This window comes from Chelonia mydas, chromosome 3 (genome assembly GCF_015237465.2).
Source record: "Chelonia mydas isolate rCheMyd1 chromosome 3, rCheMyd1.pri.v2, whole genome shotgun sequence".
NCBI lineage: Eukaryota > Metazoa > Chordata > Testudines > Cheloniidae > Chelonia > Chelonia mydas.
This window is the reverse complement of record NC_057851.1, coordinates 20,481,094-20,507,490: the sequence shown is the minus strand read 5'-3', so window position 1 is coordinate 20,507,490 and position 26,397 is coordinate 20,481,094. Positions and strand designations below refer to the sequence as shown.

Genomic DNA, 26,397 nt, shown 5'->3' with positions numbered 1-26,397 from the left:
GTGAAAATGTAAGTTTTGGCCATTGCAGTGTGACAGTGTGTGATGCATGATACCCTTTCCTTAGCACCATTCCTGCCCTTTATTTTCTGATGAAGTAAAATACTTCCCTACGACAAATCACTGGTATCATTAGCCACTATCATGTCAGATTCATCAGTCTTCTGCATAGTAACATGGCTTTGGATGAGTCTCCATTCAAAGCATGTGTTACTATTTAATATGACATACAGGTTGCTGTCGACTGATGCAAAGCCCTTTTTTACCACAAGGGCTAGTCCTATTGCCTCTTACATGCCCCACCCCAAACATACTGATGAGCCTGGTTTCCTCACAGGGCAATTCAGACCATTGTTACAGCCTTCGAACAGGCCAGCCATCTTCTTTAAATACATTTTCTGAATTTGTTAAAGAAGCAATAATCTCCCACTTACCCAGCTCTCTGTATTCCCTCATTTGCTCTTCCCTGGTCATGCTACATGTATATCTGATTGTGTGCTTTCTAAGTTTCAATTTTTCTTAGTCTTTTTTTGGCATTAAGGAGATGCAATCTGCAATTTTTCTTCAGACCCCAGGGCTCTGGAGCTTATGCAGGCACAAATCCCTTAAGAACAGAGCCTTTGGGTAAGAGCTATCACTCTGAACATACTCTCCACCCCTAGGCGTTTGGAGCCTGCTGGGGACAGGAGTTTTTAAGATGAAGGGCAAAGGAATGAAATGTGGCATGGTTGACAAAAAGGTGAAGTAAGAAGACAAACCGAAATGCTATGGAAATAGTCTGACTTTAAAAAGACAGGACAGTTTTTTTTAAAGCAGAGAAAAGTGCAAGCCATCATTTTGGAAATGCTGGGTATGTCTATTCTGCAATAAAACACCTGCAGCTGGCCCATGTCAGCTAACTGGAGGTCGTGGCAGGGTCCCAGAGCCCAGGCTCCAGCCCAAGCCTGAATGTCTTCACTGAAATTTTATAGCCCCACAGCCTGAGCCCGAGTCAACTGACATGGGTCAGGCACAGGTGTTTAATAGCAGTGTAGACATCCCCTTTCAGTCTCATTCAGCTAATAGGAACGGCTGTTTGTATTGGACATACACTTTCTTCACAAAGAATGTACGATTATTCACACAGAATATATTTAAACAAAATAAGGCAGATCTATTAACTTTTACGTCCCTGTGATGGCCTCCCGGGATGGCACTAAAATGTGTACGCTGTTCTGGTGGTTGGTAAAAGAAATTCAAACGCAGCAGCTACAGAAATTCTTTGAAATATCTAACACAATTTAGCTGTCTTTTGAGTTTCATTACAGATGACTAAAAGCTCTTGTTAAGAGCTTACTTGTACCCATGATGTACACAACTGAAGGTGGACAGAGCAGCAAAAGAGCTAACCCCTCCCCAAGAATGCAAATAATTGCTGCCTCTTTTTATACAGTTCTGTTTGCCTCTGTTTATCTCATCTTCATGCCTCCTGTGATAATGAAGATTTTCAGTCTATCAAGAGAAGTGGTAGATTCGCCATTTCATGTCTTCAAATTGTTGTGAACTGGCTTAAAACTTGCTCTGGGTTGGGTTAAAGTGTGCTACAGGTTAAACTAAAACCGCATTGAAACTAATGTGTGAACACCCACTCCCTTCATTTAAGATAGCCGTCAGAGACATTTAAGGGGCCCCACCTAAAAGAGTCTGCCCAGAAACTAGCACCATGTGGGTGGAGAATTCCACTGGGAATTGTTCTGACCAAGTGGGTGGGTGTGCCTGACAAAAGATAATCTGGAGGAAACGAGTGGGGTGGGGGGGGGGACACAGCTAAGAGACTGAAGGCAGCAGAGGAAGAAGGCCAAGCAGCAGCCTGTAAACACAGATAGGGCACTGGGAGAAGGCTAGAGAGTTCTTGAGCCTGCTGCTGGCTGAGAAAAGCTTAGCCCTGTAAGCTAAGAAACTACTCCTTTTATTTTTGGTTCCTCCTGCATTTGCAGAAACAGGACTTTGTTTTTTTTTATTAAATCTTGTCTGTTTACAAGAAATGTACAAACAAACCCCCAATACCAAACTCCATCATCAATTTCTACTCCCAACAGGAACAACAGGGGGTTGGACTAGATGACCTCCTGAGGTCCCTTCCAACCCTGGTATTCTATGATTCTAATAAATATCATTCTATAACCTACAAAGCTCCAAACTTTGAGTAGCCACTCAGCTCAAGAAGGGGCAATAAAATCAAGACTGGATGCCTCTCTGGAAGTTATGTTTTAGTTTAGTGTAATCCAATTTACTGGGCTCAATACAGGGGTCACTGGTTGAAGAATGGCTTCTGATATACAGGAGATCACACTAGATGATCTAGTGGTCCTGCAACGGAGTGGCTCACCACTTGAGGGCTGGGGCTAGCCAGTCCTGGTTACAGAATGAGCCACGTGTGGAAGAGATCAGGGCGCTTGCCCTATGAAGAACAGCAGGGGGCAGCACTGAAGGGGGAATGTTCAGGGATGAGAGACCACTAGGAGAAAGTGGGCTCTAACAAAGAGTCCTGGGAATTAGGGCTGAGACTTCAGGTACATAGGGTCTGAGAGTGGCCTGTCAAACAGGAAAGGTCCCAGGCAGGAAGGCCTGAGGGGAGAAAGAGAAATCTTTGTTTTGTCTGTTTCTGAGAATTAAACCCTGTCGTATTCTTTGCTAGAGTGTTGTGAAGGGTCCTTTAATGATCTCAAGAGGGTGTAGTAATATTTACAACCACTTTGAGGCCACTTCACATTATGGGAGGCAGGGGGAGAGTGGGAAATTCTGGCCTTGTCTGCACTTGGAAATTTACCAAAAGATCTATTCTGGAATAATTATTATACAGTATTTATTTGGTATTAGGTCTGCGTGGAAATGGATTAAGCTACATTGGGAAAAGACACTCAATACAGAATAAGTGTCCATGTGGGGGGTTCCTCCAGAATAACTATTTTGGCAAATTTCCAAGTCCTCAGGCTGTTTTCTATCCTTCTCGATACCCTTTGGAGTCATGTATTTGTGTGGGAAGGGCAGCATTACCAGATGTCCCCTCTCCAAAGCTGGAAGATGGGAAGCTTGGGAATGGTTGCCTGAGAACCCAACTGGGAACTAAAGGGAGTAGAAGAGAAATCAGGCCACCTTTCTTCCAACGCCCAAGAAAACTACAAATATTTATATTGAGGTAGGAGTGCATCTTGGGGATATGGCTTCCAGGTAAATCTACAGAGGCTGGTTTATTGCAGATCCCTGCAAACTGCCTCTGCGGTTCTGGTTCATGTAACCCACAGGAACTGAATTCACCCCTTTTTATTTCATACCAGCCTCTGTATAGCCAGTGGACAGTTAGATGGTTGAATCACTGCTGAGCTATCTTCCTTTGGAATCTAGCACCTAACCTGAAGGTGAAAGGCATCATGTAGCATTAGCCATTCTTTGAGCCATCCAGCTCCACTCCATCAACAAGTATTTTATGGGATAGCTGAGAAGTAGAGTAAAGATTATGTAAGGACCATTAAATATCAGGCATGTAAGCTTAGGCACTAACATAAGCAGTTAATCCAAACAGTTATTAATTTAAATGTCCAAGTGATGTAGTAGCTACCAGAGAGGATTCAAGCAGGATTTATGAATTTAAGACAAAAATAAGTTCTGGAAAGAGAAAATGGAACAAGACAAAATTTATCTCCTCTTCTGGCACAAAACATCAAGTCTGTTCTATAAACAAATGTGCATGAAGGCAGAAGACCTTCTCTGTGATAAACAGCTTAAATGTGCTGTGCTCTCTTGCCTGAAGTTCTTGGAACAAAGGCAGATTTTAAGACCTGTGGATGTATTTTCATGCTGTTGACACATTTCAGAAACATAAATGAGAATCTGAGGCCTGGACAGCAGACAAAACCTTATGGGCTGATTGTGGCTGACCCCTGTATGGATGTGCAAGGAACCTCTTTCCTCCTTTGCCATTGTGAAGAGGCAGGGTTTGCACTAGTGTAAGCGGGGGAATAGTCCCGCTCTTGTGGGGAACTTTCCTGGCTTCTGCACTACCCCGGTGAAGTGGGCTAGTGAAAGGATCTGAGACCTCGCTCCCACTTGCTTTATCCAGTGGCCTCCCTGCCCTTGAGGATCCCCTTCCACTCTCCTGTCTGGCTGAGTCCTCGTAACCCCAACAAGGCTGGGCCTGGGATTCCTGGGGGGCTCAACCCCCAACCCTGCTGTGGTCACCTAGGACAGGGGCTAGGGTGTCCCCACTCCAGGGTACTCTCTCTGCACTGGGCACTTCTCTGACCCACTGACCATTACATACAAGTTAAAGCAAATGCAAGTTATTTAATCAACAATTAAATTTAAAAAGAATAAGGAAAAATGGGAAAGGTTAAAGGAAACACATCAACCCGCTCTGTGGCAGGGAACATCACAAACAGTGTCTCTGGAATGTCAGGGCAGTTCACAGTCTGTTCCTTGTAAGTCCCAGGCCTCCCTCTCCGGCCCTGGCTGTGCTGCAGGGATGCTGTGGGTTGGACACTTGCTCTGGTGGTGACCACATGCTCTCAGGCTCTAAGTGGTAGGACCCTTCTTCCCAGTGTTGCCCCCATCCTGTCGGGGTTACGATCCAAGCTTGGCCTGCAGAGCCTCTTGGCTGAGGCGTCTCTCTGTGCTGGGCCCGCTGCCCAGGGTCCCCCTCGCTCTCCCCAGCTTCTCACCGTACCCAGCTCCAGACTGCTCCAGCTCCAGCTCCACCACTCTGCCTCAGCACTGCTGCTGCTGCTCTGCCTCCAGCTCCCTGGGCTGCTTCTCTGGCCCCTCTGCCTCTGGTTGCTGCAGCTCTGCTCCCAGGACAGGTCTGCTCCGCGGGCTGCTTCTGTGACTCTGCTCCCAGCACTGACCTGCTTCCTGGGCTGCTTTTCTGGCCCCTCTGGCTCTGGTTGCTGCAGCTCTGCTCCCAGGGCAAGTCTGCTCTCTCTGGGCTGTGCCTCTGGCTTTGGGGCTGCAGCTCTGCTCCCAGGACAGGCTTGGATCGTAACCCTGGGCTGCTTTTCTGGTCCCTCTGGATCTGGCACGGCTCTGCACCCCAGCTCAGCTTGGGCCCCTGCTTTTTCCTTAGCTCTGCCCCACTCTGTCTGATCCAGGCAAATCCAGCTCACACGGAGGACGGGACCTCCCTGGCCTCCTGACTCCCTGATTAGCCTGCCCGCCCTGTCATTCAGGCTGACCTGGAGCATTGGCCTCTCCCCATTGTTCCTGGGGGCTGTGAGTCTCAGGGTCCTGATTCCCCATCGACCCTTCCCCCTTTTTAGTACTGGGAGCTAGAAAACCAAAACATCCCCACTGAATGTTAGTAAGGGGGCAACAGTCCCCTTACACTAGCATGGCTTTCCTGAGTCAGTGTAACTTAAAGTGCTTGCCATGTGTTTAGTCTGTAGAATGGCTTTGTAAATCTCTCAGACGTTCACAGCAGCTCAGTCTTCTCTACACTGGCCCAGAAAATGCTGACCTTACATCTCCTCAGCTATGTAATGTAAAGGAGTGGGGAATCCTGATGGAATAGCCCCAAAACTGCTAAGTGAAGGGGAGCTACCTCCCTCACCCTGAGACAGCAGTTCCCCCATATGAATGCTGCACTATCAGGATTTCACAGGTTGGGGGGTGGGGGTGGGGCTGGGGGAGGGAAGGGGGTTGTTGTTGTCAGGCCAGAGGGGAGCAGACATGAGAAACAGCCACTCCATGTAACTGTCTCCTAACCATCCCAGGGAAATCCCAGTGGGAATCAATGCTGCTTGTTACAGAATGATAGAGAGTATAATTGTATTTGTTGTAAGGCACAATATAAACACACTTTCCTCCTTATTCTGTAAATAGTGACATTCTCGTAAATATCCTAAGGTGGGCCTGGACCCAATTCCTAGGTACAAACACAATGGACCTGCAACAATTTACACCAACAGAACTTCATCCACAACGTTCAAACGGGTTTGAAATTGGCTAAAGTGAGTTCACCTGTCCCCTACAGCCAACTCGGCCACGAATCCCGGGTTAAGGGTCCACCTGTCTGTGGTGTTGGTCCATAGTTCTGGCTCCAGACTATATTTATTCCTACACAGAGAAATGCATTTCAGGGTAATAGAAGGGACTCTCTTCAGAGGACAGATTGCTGGTGGGTGCTATAGTCAGTATTTTTAGAAAGAGAGGCTGAGAAATATTTATATCTATGATGTGGCACTGTATAATTGAGGGATAAATACAATAAATACCTACAGTACATGGGACAGAGGATGATAACCTCATAATAGTCAAAGAAAAGTACATGGTTTCTAAATCTGGTCAGGGTCTTACACAAGCCTATTTGTCTAAACCAGTCATACCTCTCTGAATGTAACTCTTTAGAGCATCCATTGATGTAGATAAATATATATCTTCTGCCCATCTATAAGAGGTGGGGGAAAACAAATTCCAAGTACTCAACAGATGTACTTTGACTAGTCACGCTCATTGTGTGCTTGCTGTCCTAACTATTTTAGCAAACAAGTTTACTAGCAGGGCTATTCACTGAAATAACTAGCTGTACCAACATATTGTGGAATAGTCACTGAAAATGAATTCATCAACATCTGTCTCAGAAACCTGATTCTATGGAGTTATGCTCATTCAGTCGGATCAGAAACATGGGCCCTAATTGTCCAATTAACAAAGCTCAAATATTAAATATTTGCAACAAAAGGATCAGAAATGAGCCACAAACCAAGGGCCAAATTACCCAACCAATGCATGCTGGGAGATCATAAATTGCTTGTGTATAAGAAGTCAAATTACACTGAATTATTCCTTACGCATGATTTGCCCAACTCAGGTGTATTGATACATATGCACAGATACATATACCACTTAGATTAAGCATATCCTTCCCTCCAGTTTCCCTGTTGATGAGCCTAGGTCTAACTGAAAGCATGGATGTGATAAATGTCTAATCTGGAAATCAGCCAGCCGTAATGCAAGTTTCACAAAGAATGAGTTGTAGCTGAGAGGCTTGTTATTCAGTTCCTACCAGCGTAGGCACAGGGAGGCTCACATTTGGCTTACCTGTTAGTGCTGCTGATTCAAGTCTGGGCACACACCACAAGCCCAGCCACCGGATGGTGGAAGCTCTGTTCATTGATCAATTCTGCTTCTGTCTGGTCTCCAGCTGGCAGACACAAGACAGGATAATGTCAGCACCTGTGTAAAGGAACAGGGAACCCACAATGAGCATTCAAAGGAACTCCAGACAAACCTCATGAAAATACTACATTCCCCTCAGCCTTCAAAACATGTCTGTCTGCAGAAACTGCTCCTTTATGTGGTCTCTGCTGTCATGCATGCCTAGTAACTCGCTGAGATTGCTTCTGGGGTGGAAGAGGTGCCAGGCCAGAAGGAAAAAAATACACTCACATTGAGAATATCATACCTAGGAGTTTCCTCTACACTGGCACAAGAGGGGACTCAATGGGTAAGTGGATTAGCAATGAGCTAGGAAGAGGTTTTTGTTCCTGGTTTGGCATTTCAGATCCAGCCCTCGTAACCAGTATTTAAAAGTAGTTACCGCCTGCTGGCTAGTGACTCTAGATGAACTGAATTGGTAATACACTACAACTGGTACCATGCCGGCAAATTCAGCAGGGAGAATCTGGACTGGGGAGGAATGGAGACTGAACTGCTCTGAAAGTCACCCCGTGAGGAAACCTCTCCAGATCAGGCTTGCTGGGCGCTAGGAGAAAGGCCGCACTATTACGGCCAGTGCTGCGAAGTTTCTCTCAGAGTCAGTGCTTTTGATCAGTATCCAGAGCTATCAATCTGCCACCTTTCACAAACACTGACGGCGCATTTTCAGTGGTGCTGAACACTCAAGTTGCCATTAAATCAGGCCATAAATTCATCTCAAAAGATCATTTATCACTTATTATTAATCATGCAGACAAAAACTGGAAATAAAACTGTTCTATTAAACTGACCATTCCATTACATCCCATCTCTCCTGTTCAGAACTGAAAATGGAAGGCACCCCCATTTAAAACAACTAACACCGGCACCCACCCCAAAGAGTGACGTTCCAAATGGCGCAGCCCAGCTTCAGAGCTAGTCTTTCTTTGTTTCCTAATATTCACTACTTGCCTGTGTTCTGAGGCATTCAGGTAACAGGAGTATGTTACCAAAGGCAGTGTAAACTTCAAGAGTATACAAGCTGGGTACAAATGAAAGGTAAGGTGAATTTTTAAGTCCTGTGCAGCCTTTGAAAGATTTTTGGAGGTCTAAATACCTCAGGGATGATCTAGATAATACCTAGCCCTGCCATGAGTGCAGGGGACTGGACTCGATGACCTCTCAAGGTCCCTTCCAGTCCTATGATTCCATAATCTATGCCTATTAAATCTTTGGGCCCACACATTTACCCAGTTGACCAACCCTCTCCTGCTAATAATAAGCAATCTATGCCCTGCAAGTTCTTGGACTCTTCAAATGTCTAAAAGCAATGTGACCTGCCTGTCAATTTGGTTCACCTTTGTATTTTACTTATTCTGGCCTCCCTTTCTTGAGAAGATATTGTTATATCAGCAAATTTCTAAACTCAGCACAAGACTGATTGTCATAGAGACATGGGGAAATCATCGAGAAGGGAGGTTGGATTGCTTGAAGAGCGCACTCAGTTCTACACCTCTGCAGCAAATATAGTGCCAATTAAGATGGAAAAGCAGTTAAGAGTATTAAGGAGAAACAATAAAAATAACCTCACTTAACACAATGATTGCAGCTGCCTGGATATATTTCCACCCTCTCCCCCACGGCCAACTTTTGTATCTGTACTCTTTGTTTCCTCTCCTTGAGGGTATAGGACTTCATGCCTGTTAGGGCCAATTCCCTCATGATTTCTGGCATCCCCCACTGTTCTCATGTCTCCAAGTCACTTGGTAACTTGGTGCCATCCTCTTCTGTGACTGGTGTAAATTCAATCTTGATCAAATTTTCACATGACAACAAAATTGGAGAATTAGCAAAGAAAGAAACAGCCAAGAAAGAGATTCATTAACAGACTCCAGTTTCTCTGCAGGAACAGGCAGAGAAGCATAAAGGGGGCATTAATCAAAGGGAACTGTGCATGAAGAATGAGGCCTACTACACAACTGAAGTTTCCTAGGATAAGGGGTCTGCCTCTGGTTTCAGTTGGGCATGGTCCCCATTGTGCGGGAAGCAGCTCTGGGGACCACCTAGGAGCTCTCTATAGACTAGGTTGACGACCACTTCCCTAGAAAATTAGAGATAGGTAAAGACCCATTAAATCACTAAAGGCCTGATCCAAAGCCCAATCAGGTCAACTGAAAGCCTCCTATTGATTTAAATGGGCTCCTGTTCTGGCCCTTAATCCATCCCTGTGTTAGTGCAGGATTGTCCCATATGCTATGGTAAGTGTTTTGTCCAGTTATAAATTATTCAAGCACCATGATCTCCACAACTTTTCTAGGTAATAATTCCAAAGGGTAATAAACCAAATTGTTCAGAGTTTCCTCCAAATAGTCACCTTTGCTCAATCTTGCGCCATTATTCCTAACTATCCTCTCTTTGACCAACATAAGCAATCCCTCTCCCTACTTTATCTTTACATTATCAGTTGCTTGTAGATGCTTTTCTTGCTCTCCTTGGTAGCCAAGTACAGCTCATCTATGTGACATAACAATGACCAGGAAGACTTGTGAACTTCTGTGGAAGGGATGGTTCCATAAATTAAGGCTGACTAAAGATGACAATCAACTATGTTCCAAGATTTCAAAACTTCCTAGTTAAAAGAATACATAAGCTGCTTGTCTGGGCCAGTTTCTGGAAATGAGATATGCTGTCTTTTCTTTATCTATCTGGATCATCTCCTTAAATGTGTAGCATGCACACACTGACAGTAAGGGGAAAATGGCAATTTACCTAACTTGCATGTGAACTGTGCAACACTCATCTTTGACTCAAATGAGATGCCACAGTACTGCAGGGTCATATACGAGATCAACCCTATAGCCTTTGTTGAAGGCAGTGAGCCTTAATGTAATTTGTAACCATTAGGTTCATAGCACTGTCATAAATATAAAGGGAAGGGTAAACACCTTTAAATCCTTCCTGGCCAGAGGAAAAACCCTTTCACCTGTAAAGGGTTAAGAAGCTAGGATAACCTCTCTGGCACCTGACCAAAATGACCAATGAGGAGACAAGATACTTTCAAAGCTGGAAGGGGGGAGAAACAAAGGTTCTCTCAGTCTGTGTGTTGCTTTTGCCGGGACCAGAGCAGGAATGTAGGTCAGAACTCCTGTAAAGGGCTAATAAGCAATCTAGTTAGATATGCATTAGATTCCGTTTTGTTTAAATGGCTGATAAAATAAGTTGTGCTGAATGGAATATATATTCCTGTTTTTGTGTCTTTTTGTAACTTAAGGTTTTGCCTAGAGGGATTCCCTATGTTTTGAATCTGATTACTCTGTAAGGTATTTCCCTTCCTGATTTTACAGAGGTGATTCTTTTACTTTTTCTTCAATTAAAATTCTTCATTTAAGAACCTGATTGCTTTTTCATTGTTCTTAAATATCCAAGGGTTTGGGTCTGTGTTCACCTATGCAAATTGGTGAGGATTTTTATCAAGCCTTCCCCAGGAAAGGGAGTGTAGGGTTTGGGAGGATTTTGGGGGGAAAGACGTTTCCAAGCGGGCTCTTTCCGTTATATATTTGTTAGACGCCTGGTGGTGGCAGCAATAAAGTCCAAGGGCAAAAGGTAAAATAGTTTGTACCTTGGGGAAGTTTTAACCTCAGCTGGTAAAAATAAGCTTAGGGGGTTTTTCATGCAGGTCCCCCCATCTGTACCCTAGAATTCAGAGTGGGGAAGGAACCTTGACAAGCACATTCTTTGAAAGAGGCTGCTCGTATTATTCTACGTGACAAACAAGTAAAGGCTTTCTAGGTTGCTCCTTCATCAGGAGGGATTTGAACTTTAGCTGAACTTTTCTACAGCAACGCAAATTAGTTGGATATGCTGACTGTATGCCTCCTGTGCAGCCCGCATTGATAGAGAGCAGAATTAATGACATTCTCAGGGCTGACAGCACATAAACCTCGGTACTCTTGCCTGTTTCAAGAGGTCACATTTTCCCCCAGAAAATTAATCTGAAATTCCTAGAAAGGGATCTTCAACGTAGAGAGAGTATTAAAAATACAACCCATGCATGTATTTAAAATAAACCTAAAAAACCACAGTAGGGGGCTGATATTTGTTATCTTTTGTTTGCCAGGGAAGTTTGCTGAGAAAGACATTCTGTTGAAACCACTGGTTTAGTGGTCCTAAGCTAACTGCACATTTATGGAGTTATAGTCTCAAAAAGTTTGTAGTCTTCAAAATTAAAAGAGAGATTTGAAAATAAAACATCCAGCAGAAAGCAGGGACGTTGCGTAACACTTATTATGCGCTCATATTTTCTGGAGAAGTACGATCAAGGGTTCGGAACCTTCTCCCACAAATATGATGTTTATCAAAAATGTATTTAAAGCTCTGGTGTTCGCTTCCTACCTTATCTTTTCCTGCTTCTCAATCCTTCCTCTTTCTTAGCCCCTGAACCTTTTTTTTCCTCCAGCTCTTCTGGCCATGCTTCTCACCTTAACTTCTGTGCTTTAAGGGCCAGCTTTTCAAAGATATTTAGGTGTTTATCTAGTGGGATTTTCAGAAGTGACTAGGTGCCTGACTCCCACTGATCTCATTAAGTGCCAGGCTGATCTCCTGGTGTGGGAAGAGTGATTCATTCACCCCAGTGCTCCTCTCTAATCCTTGACCCCCTACCACTTCCCTTTATTGATCTCTCAGCTCCTTTAAGAGATCTGAGCTGGTCTGGCAGTTTCTCAGATCTGAAGGCAGCAGGTGCCCTCAGCCCTGCACACACTGTGGGGCTTCCCCTGCTGCTGTAGATTCATGGCAGAACCCATATATTAACTACTCTGTCTTTAAGTGTGTATTTACTATGGACATTTGATCAACATTTTATATATGAAATATTTTCAAATGGTTCAACCTATATCCCATTTTTTGCTGACATTATATCTACCATGCCTTTTGGAAAGGCAAACCATATTCATGCTGCAACATGCCCTAGTCCCTCCTTGAGCCAAAACAAACCCATCTGGCATGGGCAACGAGTATCATAGGCTGTGGGAGGCTGAGCCTCCCCAAACAGCCCGGCGCAGCCCTGCCCATGCGCCGCCCACCCAGTGCTCCGGGGCTGGGGGTGCTGCAGCCACACTGCCCATCCGGCACTCCGGGGCTGGGGGCACTGAGGCCACGCCTTCTGCTTGGCACTCCAGGGCTTGGGCTGCGGGCGCTGGGGCTGCCCACCTGGCACTCTGGGGTTGGAGGTGCTTGGGTGGCCTGGGGCTGGAGTGGGGGGAGAGGGGCGGCTGCGGTGTGGGTGCTCTGGGCTCCGGCAGGGGAGGGGGGTCAGAAAGAGAGGGGGAGGGGCGGTGCCTCCCCCAAGGACCGGTTCACCCACCACCCATGCCATCTGGCCTGAATGTAGGGCTAGAGGAGTGTACAGGAAAGATCCAGTCTAAGATCTTTTCCCATACCAATCTAAACCAAGGCAGATTCACAGGATCAACCAGCGAAAACTAGATCCAAAATGCCAGATAAGGCAGCAATGCAAAATGCAGCGCTGCCAACTCTTGTGATTTTTTTATCACAAACATTTGGTGTTTTAATTGAAGTCCCAGCTTGTGGAGACAAGTGATTATGGAGAATTTCTGCTTATTTTTTTTTTAAAAATAGTTGGGGGAAAGGGTAACATTTTCAAAAGTGGTGGAGGTGCCTAATTCCATTGACTTTGTCTCTTTTTGGGGAGTAAACCTCCTAACTTACTTTGACAGTTTTCAAAACTTGACCCCAAATCTTGAAAACATGACTCAACAGCACCCTAAAGGCACAAAAACAGACAAAACCAAATAACCCCAAATGTATTTGGCTTAAAAATCATAAGATTAAAAAAAAAATCCCACAATTTTGGGTGGAGCTGACGTGATTTTTGAATGTTTGGTTTTTTCAATTCTGGAGCTGCTGAGCTCTGAGTGAAATCCTGGGAGTTTTGCCATTGATCTCAATGGGGCCAGTGTTTTAAACTGGGGAAAAAACAAACTCTGAAGCATCTGAACTTGCAAGAAGCCCCTGTTTTTTTTTATAAATCATTCTCTGCAGCAATGTTACTTCCCTCTCCCACCCAAATGTTTGGGTCTCCATATCTAACAGAGTGGAGCATAACCAGAAGCGTAAGGGGATTAAATAGTACACTATATCTCACTTTGTTTATGACAGTCAAGAACATGATGAGACGTGCAGTCACACTTTGCTTCTTTCATCTTACGTACAGTCCCAGAGCAGTGAATCTGCTTCTTTGGCCAACACATAGTTTCCTTGCCTCAGAGAACAGCAGATTCACACTGAACAGGGAAAACAGAAAATTAAAACAAGTGTAACAGGCATGTGTGTGCGTACGGGCTCTGAGATGGCGGGGAATAAGCACAGCGGAACTGCATTTAACCTCAATATTTAACAACAAAGGGATAATGGTCTGGGGAAGGGAGAGTCAGCCAACTTCAGACAGAGCTACCATCCAAAAACAGGCTGGTGGACTCAGATAGAAAGAAACACTGTTATCTCTATAGCTGGGACACTTCCTGCCATCAATTATTGTATGTTAGTCACCACCACCTCCCACTCTTTTGCTGCTCATTCTTTAAGCATGCAGGAGACAGCATGCAGAATATTGCATGAGAAAGGACCATTTACCCTTCGCCACTTGCAATCTATTTCTTAAAAGGCTTGTTTATTTTTGCCAGGCATAGAGAAGCTCTTTGTGCTTTGAACTAGAATCACTGGATTCCTGTATCCAGCTACCATTAACCATATTGCTGTGGTTTATAATTCAGTGCTTTCCCACTGCATTGATCTGCAGCTTCCATTCATTATTTTATTGGAGTAATTGCGCTAAATTATTTTCATTGCTTACGAGGAGGAGGATGAATGGAGAGCAGAGGCTTTACCAATGGGGCTTTACCTTATGCACACTAAGGCCACGTCTACACTAGCAAGCTCATAGCGGCACAGCTGTAAGATTGCCGTGTAGCAGCTCTGTGCTGATGGGAAGAGAGCTCACCCGTTGACATAATAAAACCACCTCAGCGAGCAGCGGTCGCGACATCAGCAGGAGATAGTGCTGTGCACATACCCACTTATGTCGCTCGGGGTGTGTGTGGTTTTTTCACATCCGTGAGCGATGTAAGTTTTGCCGACATAATTGGCAGTGCAGACATGGCCTAATACATACTTGCAACAATATAGTAGCAAAACATTTTTAAAGGGAAGGATTTAATAGAAGGGATTTAAAGCATTGATTAGAACCTAGCAGAGATCAAATAGGTGCTAGCCAAGTTTCTCAACGTGCCCTTCCATCTTAGTCCACAATAGTCTGATGTATCTAGATCCAGCCTGGATTGGATAGGCTGAAATGCTATGAGGTTTGTTTCAGGGTGGTAGCTGTGTTAGTCTGTATCAGCAAAAAAACGCCAAGGAGTATTGTGGCAACTTAGAGACTAACAAATTTGTTTGGGCATAAGCTTTCATGGGCTAAAACCCACTTCATCGGATGCATGCAGTGGAAAATACAGTGGGAAGATATATATACACAGAGAGCACGAAAAAATGGGTGTTGCCATACACACTGTAACGAGACCAATCAATTGAGGTGGACTATTATCAGCAGGCGAAAAAAAACCTTTTGTAGAGATAATCAGGATGGCCCATTTCAAACCGTTGACAAGAAGGTGTGAGTAACAGTAGGTGGAAAAATGAGCATGGGGAAATAGTTTTACTTTGTGTAATGACCCATCCACTCCCAGTCTTTGTTCAAGCCTAATTTAATGGTGTCCAGTTTGCAAATTAATTCCAATTCAGCAGTTTCTCATTGGAGTCTGTTTTTGAAGTTTTTTTGTTGGAGAATTGCGACTTTTAGGTCTGAAATTGAGTGACCAGAGAGATTGAAGTGTTCTCCGACTGGTTTTTGAATGTTATAATTCTTGATGTCTGATTTGTGTCCATTTATTCTTTTGTGTAGAGATTGTCTGGTTTGGCCAATGTACATGGCAGAGGGGCATTGCTGACAAATGATGGCATATATCACATTGGTAGATGTGCAGGTGAACGAGCCTCTTATGGTGTGGCTGATGTGATTAAGTCCTATGATGGTGTCCCCTGAATAGATATGTGGACACAGTTGGCAATGGGCTTTGTTGCAAGGATAGGTTCCTGGGTTAGTGGTTCTGTTGTGTCGTGTGTGGTTGCTGGTGAGTATTTGCTTCAGGTTGGGGGGCTGTCTGTAAGCAAGGACTGGCCTGTCTCCCAAGATCTGTGAGAATGAGGGATCGTTCTTCAGGATAGGTTGTAGATCCTTGATGATGGACTGGAGAGGTTTTAGTTGGGGGGCTGAAAGTGACGGCTAGTGGCGTTCTGTTACTTTCTTTGTTGGGCCTGTCCTGGAGTAGGTGACTTCTGGGTATTCTTCTGGCTCTGTCAATCTGTTTCTTCACTTCAGCATGTGGGTAGTGTAGTTGTAAGAATGCTTGATGGAGATCTTGTAGGTGTTTGTCTCTGTCTGAGGGATTGGAGCAAATGCGGTTGTATCTTAGAGCTTGGCTGTAGACAATGGATCATGTGATGTGGTCTGAATGAAAGCTGGAGGCATGTAGGTAAGTATAGATATCAGTACGTTTCTGGTATAGGGTGGTGTTTATGTGGCCATTGCTTATTAGCCACGTAGTGTCCAGGAAGTGGATCTCTTGTGTGGACTGGTCCAGGCTGAGGTTGATGGTGGGATGGAAATTGTTGAAATCATGGTGGAATTCCTCAAGGGCTTCTTTTCCATGGGTCCAGATGATGAAGATGTCATCAATGTAGCGCAAGTAGAGTAGGGGCATTAGGGGACGAGAGCTGAGGAAGCGTTGTTCTAAGTCAGCCATAAAAATGTTGGCAAACTGTAGGGCCATGCAGGTGCCATAGCAGTGCCTTTGACTTGAAGGTATACATTGTCCCCAAATGTGAAATAGTTGTGGGCGAGGACAAAGTCACAAAGTTCAGCCACCAGGTTTGCCGTGACATTATTGGGGATACTGTTCCTGACGGCTTGTAGTCCATCTTTGTGTGGAAGTTTGGTGTAGAGGGCTTCTACATCCATAGCGGCCAGGATGGTGTTATCAGGAAGATCACTGATGGATTGTAGTTTCCTCAGGAAGTCAGTGGTGTCTCGAAGGTAGTTGGGAGTGCTGGTAGTGTAGGGCCTGAGGAGAGAGTCTACATAGCCAGACAATCCTGCTGTCAGGGTACTAATGCCTGAGATGATGGGGTGTCCAGGATTTCCAGGTTTATGGATCTTGGGTAGCATATAGAATACCCCTGGTCGTGGTTCTAGGGATGTGTCTGTGCAGATTTGTTCCTGTGCTTTTTCAGGGAGTTTCTTGAACAAATGGCATAGTTTCTTTTGGTAACACTCAGTGCGATCAGAGGGTAATGGCCTGTAGAATGTGGTGTTGGAGAGCTGCCGAGCAGCCTCTCGTTCATATTCCGACCTATTCATGATGACGACAGCACCCTTTTTGTTCTCATAAGGTTTCCAGAGCAGTTTTTCTGATTTCAGTGGTTCAAACAGTTTGGCTAAAACTTCAGTCAAGGCTCCACACTTTGGACACCTATAAACAGTGATTAACCTGTTCTCCAACACCCACTTCTAGCAGTGAAGACAGATAATTAACACCCCTCTTTGAGAACAGTACAGACAGTGGGCCACATTCTCTCCTGATGTATCTCCATTGTCTTTGATGGGGATGGAGTTTGGACCTATTTGGTAAGTTAATGAGGTTTGGGCCCAGCAGTCAGGGGAAAGTATTAATGGGAGTTATAATTGAGACTACAAAATGGAATTGCTACACGATAAAAACAAATCAAACATATGTGCACTTGATATACAGCTATAATGGAGGAATGTAATCTCATGGTTTGGGGCCAATGACTGGGGGGTCAGGATTCTACGGTTCTATTACAGCCTCTACTACTAATTTGCTTTGTGACTTTGGAGAGATCACTTAATTTCCAATCCAGAAATGAGTCATCAACATACTATTAACCCTCGAATTCACCTGACTCACTAGTCTCGCCAGTGCATCAGCTCACAGAAGAAATCTAACCTTCAGAGCTGGAGTGGACATCAGAGGCACAACCTCCTCTAAGCAGAAGAAAACTGTCAGGAGCAGGGTATCAATGATATGGTCTAATAAATTACTGTTGGCATTCTACCACCACACCGATCACCAACGTTCTCAGACAGCTAAAATGGGAAGGCAGGAGTACTGATGCAGAAAGACCTGTGACAGAGAATATGACTGCCTGCAACATCAGGATTTTGCATGAACCTATGATGTGACTAAAGCCCAAAGGGCCACCAAAGGCATTATTCTGACTCACAAGTTGCCCAATAAATGCTGAGACTCATTTCTCAGCTGAAGCCCCATCACTGCCTGCTGCAAAGAGCTTGCAAGAATTCACAGTCTCTTAGGCCTAAAGATATAGATGTTGGAGCTCTTAAAACACACACCACATCCATCCTGATGGAGCCAGGTGGAGATGGAGACAGAGATACTAGATGCAGTGAAAGAAGCCTGTGTTACTGCCGGCAACCTGGTCCTGGTTTGTCAAATCCAGACAGGAATGCTGTGTCTCACAGCCGACAGAAATAGTTACCCGTCTTTGTTAAAGGGCATGCTACCAAACCCCACAAAGCCCATTATAGCCCAGCCTGGAACTCAACATTTGGTCCAATGTCCTCACTACTATAACCTAGCCTCATACTTTACTCCTAGGAGCAGGCCCGTTTGGTGCAAGCTAGTAACTCAGCAGGGGCTGGGGGAGTGTTTGTAGCCTGTTCTGTTAGGCATTCAGACCTTTGCCCAGGGGTGCTTTAGAAATTACGGTTTAACATTCAGAATTGTACCAGTCACTTATTAATCGCTTATTAATCATTGACTAAGAAGCTATTTTCAATCTAGAAGAGAGGCTGTGGACTGTCCAGCTCTCGGAAAGAATTATAAAGCAGAAAAGCCATTGTTACAACGTACTTTTTGAAAGCTTCATCTCTTGGCAGACTGTGAATGCTCTTACATGCAAGAGATCCAGATGCTATCATTTGCATGGCTGCCGGAAGAAAAGTGAATCAGTAAGAGTTGAGTTCACTTAGCAGAGTATGAGCTTTATGCCACCACCATCTCCGATGCAGGGATGCGTGACATTAAAATCTGTATGTTGTGAGTATTATTAAGGCTGTGATCCTTCCAGCTGCACTGTCACATGTAATCCCATTGACTAGTTGGTTAGCTCCTTGAGGCAGGACCCAACAAACAATAGACAATGAAGACTATGAACTCCTTAGTCCAGGATAAGGACTAATCTTTGCTTTTGTGCCTGCCACTATCTTGGGTGACACACTGGGGACTTCCAGAGCTAAAAGCACAAGTTGCTTCAACTTCAGCTTAAGCCAGGCTAGGGGTTTTAACAACTCATATCCTCTGTGAATTGGCTCAGAGGGAAATCCGCAATGGACGTGCACCAGTGGGTTTCGTTTGCACTGCTCTCAGTTACACCAGTGGTTAATCGGAGGGTGGAGAGCTGTCATTCTGTTGGAGAGTTGTATCTGTGGAATACCAGAGGCTCAATATTGATGATGATGTTGTGAAGAGTCATCTAAAAAACCCAGAAAGGAGCTGGCATACCATCAGAACAGGTAAACATCAACTTTATGAAAGTCTCAGGAGACACCCAAAACCTTTATAAAATTGGGGGGTTGGGAAGAAATACACTAACGTATTGTTAGGATGGTGGATACAAAGGAACTTTGGATAAGAGGGAGTTTAATAAAACTGAAATTTGCCTATACCTTCCCCCCACTGGGTAGCAATATCAGTGTGGGCCCCACTCTTGGTTGGTGCATAAACATGATTAATAAAAGTGTGAAGGTTTTGCTTTAAAAGAGGCTTGGCAAATCTACTAAGTGTGAATATAGGTTGTTAACTGACACAGCAGGTGAGATCTCCGCCCCATTGAAATCAATGGAAAATTCCTGTTGACTTTAGTGGGGCCAGGATTTCACTCAGGCTATGTCTATGCTGGCAATTGGACGACAAAGCTTTTGTCTTTGAGAGGTGTTGGGGAAAAAACCCCTGAAAGACAAAAGTTTTGGTGACAACAAGTGCCAGTGTGAACAGAGCATTGTACAACGCAAACACCGCTTGTTGGGGGTGGAAGTTTTTTTTCGGCAGGGAGAGCACTGGCTGGGAATACAAGCTATGCTATTAATAATAGATTGTTACACAAGTTGAAAGAAAGTACACAAGCCAGGAAGCAATCTGTGACTTTTCCTAGATAGCATAAAATGATGAGGGATTAATATCTTGCTATTTTTGGCACCTACTTAATATTGAGCAAAATGGAGATTCAAACAGATAAACTTTTCAGATCAGAGTAAATACAGAGTATTTCTCTGAATTTTTAAACAAATGTTTTCATTGTGTTAGCACCACAAATGTTTGCTCTCTGAGAATATTCTGCAGAATGTATTAACTGGCAGGAATGTTCACTGAAAAAGTGAATTTTAAGCAAATATTACAAAATATTCATGGAAAGTGAATTTTGAATTCATAATCATGACTCTTCATGCAGGAAACCTGATTGTAGCTATTACTCTTGTCCAATCAGAGAACTGAAATATGCAGTCTCACCTATGTGTCCAATCAGAACAGTGAAATTTTAAATACATAAAATTGCTTAAAGAAAAGGAGTACTTGTGGCACCTTAGAGACTAACAAATTTATTTGAGCATAAGCTTTTGTGAGCTACAGCTCACTTCATCGGATGCATGCCATGGAAAATACAGTGGGGAGATTTTATATACACAGAGAACATGAAACAATGGGTGTTACCATACACACTGTAATGCTCACAGGTTCTTGTCAACTGCTGGAAATGGCCCATCTTGATTATCACTACAAAAGGTTTTTTTTCTCTCCTGCTGGTAATAGCTGACCTTACCTGATCACTCTCGTTACAGTGTGCATGGTAACACCCATTGTTTCATGTTCTCTGTGTATATAAAATCTCCCCACTGTATTTTCCACTGAATGCATCCGATGAAGTGAGCTGTAGCTCATGAAAGCTTATGCTCAAATAAATTTGTTAGTCTCTAAGGTGCCACAAGTACTCCTTTTATTTTTGCAGACACAGACTAACATGGCTGCTACTCTGAAACCTGTCATAAAATTGCTTGTAAAAGTACTACCAACCAAGAAAAGAGAGTATTTGGCGAATAATTTTGAATACTTAAATTCATTTTAAAAAGTCTCAATCTATTTTCAGTTCTTTGAGATCCACGGATGCAAAGTAATATATAAGAGGTAGGCAGCTCTCGAACACAACTTTCTGCAAGCCGTTACCCTCTGATCCCACTGAGGGTTACCAAAAGAAACTACAGCATTTGCTCAAGAAATTCCCTGAAAAAGCACAAGAACAAATCCTCACAGACACACCCCTGGAACCCCGACCAGGGGTATTCTATCTGCTACCCAGGATCCATAAACCTGGAAATCCTGGATGCCCCATCATCTCAGGCATTGGTACCCTGACAGCAGGATTGTCTGGCTATGTAGACTCCCTCCTCAGGCCCTACGCTACCAGCACTCCCAGCTATCTTCGAGACACCACTGACTTCCTGAGGAAACTACAATCCATCAGTGATCTTCCTGAAAACACCATCCTAGCCACTATGGATGTAGAAGCCCTCTACACCAACATTCCACACAAAGATGGACTACAAGCCATCAGGAACAGTATCCCCGATAATGTCACAGCAAACCTGGTGGCTGAACTTTGTGACTTTGTCCTCACCCATAACTATTTCACATTTGGCGACAATGTATACCTTCAAATCAGCGGCACTTCTATGGGTACCCGCATGGCCCCACAGTATGCCAACATTTTTATGGCTGACTTAGAACAACGCTTCCTTAGCTCTTGTCCCTTAATGCCCCTACTCTACTTGCGCTACACTGATGATATCTTCATCATCTGGAAAAGAAGCCCTTGAGGAATTCCACCATGATTTCAACAATTTCCATCCCACCATCAACCTCAGCCTGGACCAGTCCACACAAGAGATCCACTTCCTGGACACTACGGTGCTAATAAGCGATGGTCACATAAATACCACCCTATACTAGAAACCTACTGACCGCTCTACTTACCTACATGCCTCCAGCTTTCATCCAGACCACACCACATGATCCATTGTCTACAGCCAAGCTCTACAATACAACTGCATTTGCTCCAACCCTTCAGACAGAGACAAACACCTACAAGATCTCTATCAAGCATTCTTACAACTACAATACCCACCTGCGGAAGTGAAGAAACAGATTGACAGAGCCAGAAGAGTACCCAGAAGTTACCTACTACAGGACAGGTCCAACAAAGAAAATAACAGAACGCCAATAGCCATCACCTTCAGCCCCCAACTAAAACCTCTCCAACGCATCATCAAGGATCTACAACCTATCTTGAAGGACGACCCATCACTCTCACAGATCTTGGGAGACAGGCCAGTCCTTGCTTACAGACAACCCCCCAACCTGAAGCAAATACTCACCAGCAACCACACACCACACAACAAAAACACTAACCCAGGAACCTATCCTTGCAACAAAGCCCGTTGCCAATTGTGTCCACCTATCTATTCAGGGGACACCATCATAGGGCCTAATCACATCAGCCACACTATCAGAGGCTCGTTCACCTGCACATCTACCAATGTGATATATGCCATCATGTGCCAGCAATGCCCCTCTGCCATGTACATTGGCCAAACTGGACAGTCTCTACGTAAAAGAATAAATGGACACAAATCAGACATCAAGAATTATAACATTCAAAAACCAGTCAGAGAACACTTCAATTGGTCACTCGATTACAGACCTAGAAGTGGCAATTCTTCAACAAAAAAACTTCAAAAACAGACTCGAACGAGAGACTGCTGAATTGGAATTAATTTGCAAACTGGATACAATTAACTTAGGCTTGACTAAAGACTGGGAGTGGATGGGTCATTACACAGAGTAAAAATATTTCCCCATGTTTATTTCCTTCCCCCCCCCACCCCGCTGTTCCTCAGACGTTCTTGTCAAATGCTGGAAATGGCCCACCTTGATTATCACTACAAAAGGTTTTTCCCCACCCGCTCTCCTGCTGGTAATAGCTCACCTTACCTGATCACTGTGGTTACAGTGTGTATGGTAACACCCGTTGTTCCATATTCTCTGTGTAGATAAATCCCCCCACTGTATTTTCCACTGAATGCATCCAATGAAGTGAGCTGTAGCTCACGAAAGCTTATGCTCAAATAAGTTTGTTAGTCTCTAAGATGCCACAAGTACTTCTTTTCTTTTTGCAGATACAGACTAACACGGCTGCTACTCTGAAACCCATATTAATGTTAGGTTTCAGAGTAACAGCCGTGTTAGTCTGTATTCGCAAAAAGAAAAGGAGTACTTGTGGCACCTTAGAGACTAACCAATTTATTTGAGCATAAGCTTTCGTGAGCTACAGCTCACTTCATCGGATGCATAGTTATTATTGCAGACAAAATGCATGTACATTGACATAATCAATAATGACAGGATGCAAGCAGACATCACGATTAACAGTCACATTGTAGAGGCGGTAGATGAATTTAATTATCTGGGATGATAAATATCCAACCAGAAATGCATGCAAAATTTGCACGAGGACATTTCAGAGGCCCTTATCTGTGTTTTGATGTCCCAGAAAAGATGCTGTCTGGTTGGGAATATATTCCTAGTGTATGTACTGCACTGCATGGAAGTGTGTGTAGAATTACTGAAAATGCTTGGGGTGGGGAGTAGGCGAAGAATAGAAATACTATTAAAGGAAAAGCCAACCACATTGATCAGCTGGAAAGCCTGTCTTGCTAATTGCTTGTAGAATACTTTCCAGGTTACTACAGACCACTAGGCCACAGCATTTATTCAGCTGAACTGAAAATTACAGTGATTTTCCCCCTCCCCTTTCTATTATTTGACTGATGGGAGTCTTGCATCTCCTCAGGCACTTGCAGGAACTAGGAAATGGTATCTACTACTGCAGGGTGTCCTGCTGGTTTGGCTTTGATTGGAGTTCAGTGTTTGTTGTTGAAAGGAGATATTTCATCTCAGCAGATTCAGAATGTACACAGCCTGTTCAAGGCTATTGCCGCAGGACTTGTCAGACAGAGTAAGAACAAGGGTTTCCGCTGCCCCTCCCCCAAACAAATGATGAACAAAAGCAAATGTCCAGCCAAATTTGGGTTCGTTTCCATCTAGCACAGAATGTTGAAGAATCACTCACATATTCATTATTCCCATGTTCTTAAAGACATCATGCTGGGCAGTTTTCAGAATGGTTTCTTATTAGAAGTATATAGTTAATATCAACGTTAACTTTCAATTACACCCATGTCCTTAAAGAAATACTCGGCATTGTGCAGCCATGGTTCCTGTGCCAAGCTTTGTAATTAAAGCCAGACTAGCAAATATTCAAGAGCAAGTACAGAGGACCACCCTCCCCAACCCCCAACCTAACCAAAATAAAACCTACGAATAGATTGTGCTGCACTTCATATTTTTCTTTTGTCATTGACTCTGTCCAGCATATTCTAATCCTTTGCTTCTCATATTAAACAAGCTTGTGCATGAATTTTCTGTCCTTATGTGATCCACAAGCTCCGATTCTGATTTACACCTAGGACAACCATCTATATATTTGGGAAAAGAGGGTAAGCAGGGGTCAGTGCACAACCAGACTGTGCTTAGTGTGAGAGTTTGTTAACCAGATATTGGATTAATAGGGTTATATGATGTGGCCTATTTTACACAGGGAAATTGACCAGAATAGAAATTGTGGAATAAACTATTCAGGATTAACTATTCCAGAATCGCTCCCCAAGTGGACACTCTGTTCCGGAAAAAGTCATTTTATTCTGGAATAATCTGCCTTCATTTTTCATAATTATTCTGAAATAAAGAGACTTTTATTCTGAAATAGAGTGTCCACACAGGGAGCTCCTTCAGAACAGCTATTCTGGAATAATTTATTCTGTCATAGCTATGTCAGTCAATTTCTCTGTGTAGACACAGTCTCAGTTTAAGTATTCATGTGTGTGTAGCTACATATGTAGCCTTTGCTGTGTGTGTGTAGCTGCATATATAGTCAATCCTCCATTACTGAAGAAATCAGTCACTGTCTTGGCAAAATATCCTTTTGCATTAACCCAACCCACCTTTTTGCTTTAATATTCAGTTTTGATCACCCAATGCATATGTAAGATGATGTGCGGGAGGAGAAGCAAGTTCTCCTCTGAATGAGAACTCCCACTGCTGCTTTGTTTGGGTAGAAAGAGTTAGAGCTTCCCAAATTCTGTTGCCAAAGGGGGGCTGATACAACATTAGCTCTCGAGTGCCCAGCATGTTGTCAGTAAACAAAGGACTGAATCTGAGGAGCTAGTGGATGGCATTTCTGTATTGTCGAAAATGACTGGGTGAATCCGTGAATCTCCTTCTTCGTTCCTTTCCTTCATGAGCCAGGGAGAGAATAGAAACTCTCCATTGCCCTCAACATGCAGATAATATTTTAGCTCTGTATTAAGACAATTACTGTAATAAAATCTCATGATTCAGGGCTTTAGCTGGTTGCCTGTAGGGGTCAGGAAGGACATTCCCCGCTGTACATAATAGCTAGATGTATGCTGGGATTTTTTCCCCCCTTCCTCTGAAACACTAGATTGGTGACAGCTGGAGAGGGAACAGTGGACAGGGTGGAGGTGTGGTTTGAGGTGGTACAGAGAATCCACTTTCTTTGATGCCTGGCTAGTGTGTCCTGCTCATATGCTCAGGGTGACACTGATCACCAAATTTGGGGCCAGGAAGGAATTTTCCCCCAGGTCAGATTGGCAGGGACCCTGTTTTTTTAAACCTTCCTCTGCAGCTTGGGGCATGGATCACCTGCTGGGATCACCTGGGCATATCTCACCTAATCAATTCCCAGCCATTCGTTGCACCTCAGTTTAGTACCTTGATAACTGAAGTGCTTTTGAGCATCTACACTTAAAATGCTACATTGCTGTGGTGCTTCTGTGAGGACGCTCCCTACGCTGACGGGAGGGATTCTCCTATTGGCGTAAGTAATCCACCTCCCTGAGACGTGATAGCTAGGTCAACGGATGAATTCTTCCATCAACCTAGTGCTATCTACCTGGGGCCTGAGGTTGGCTTAACTACATCGCTCAGGGCACCTGAGTGGTGTAGCAGGGTCAACCTAATTTTCTAGTGTAGATCAGCTACACTAGATTTTTAAATTTAAATTTAAAAATTAAATTTTCTAGTTTCTTAGTCTAACCAAGTCACTGGGTTCAATATAGGGTTAACTGAGTAAAATTCTGTAGTGCTGTGCAGGAGGTCAGACCAGGTGATCCATAGTCCTTTCTGGATTTAAACTCTATGACACTCTGAAGACTCCAAAGACAACGCCAGACTTATGAGAGATGCAAGGGCAGGGGTTAAGTAAACAGGAAGTGGGAGGAGAGGGAGCACAGCTCCTTCTCCTTTGCTAAAGCAGAAGGGAGCCCCTACTCCTCTCTGTGGATTGGGGGAGTGCTCCTCCATAGCTCCCCTTTGCTTTGCTTGTGTGATGGGATGTCCACCCCACACAAGGCAGAACAGGTTAAATTTGGTTAATTAATCTGATAGGCTGCATCTGGGGGAGAACCAGGTACTGAAAGGCTCATTGAAGATGGAACCCAGCTGAGAAGGAACATACAGGGCTGGTATAAAGCCAAGAAGCTGGCAGCAGAAAAGGGGCTGCAGGGAACTAGTCTGCAGTCACTCCCAGGAAGAAGGGAGTTTGGGTTTGTAAACTTAGGGGGTGGGGACCAGAAGATGGAGCAAGGAAATAGCAATAGGATCTGGGAGCAAGCGGACCACAGTTGCTGGACATAGGGTCCCTGCTTGGACTGGAATCTGGAGTAGTGGGTGAGCCTAAGTTCACCTACCAGCCACTGGGAAAGTAGCATAGATTGGGCAATGGAACTGGAGTCTGTCTGAGACAGATGATCTAGTGACACTTGGATACCCCAGAAGGGGAGGACTGTACAGTGACCTGGCTGGAGGGCTGAGTCACAAAGAGGGAGCATCCCAAGTCCCAGAGAGAGAGAGGAGCCACGGTGTGAGGGAG

The 26,397-nt window shown here is 44.2% G+C and overlaps 1 long non-coding RNA gene across 1 annotated transcript in view; it reads left to right on the top strand.

Annotated features, from left to right (window-relative positions):
• Positions 1–18,404: 18,404 nt before the first annotated feature.
• The window catches only part of LOC119565685, a 37,860-nt gene continuing 29,867 nt past the window's right edge, over positions 18,405–26,397 (top strand). Inside the window, exon 1 of the long non-coding RNA XR_005224496.2 lies at positions 18,405–18,850. This is a non-coding gene — a long non-coding RNA (uncharacterized LOC119565685). The remainder of the gene's footprint in view (positions 18,851–26,397) is intronic.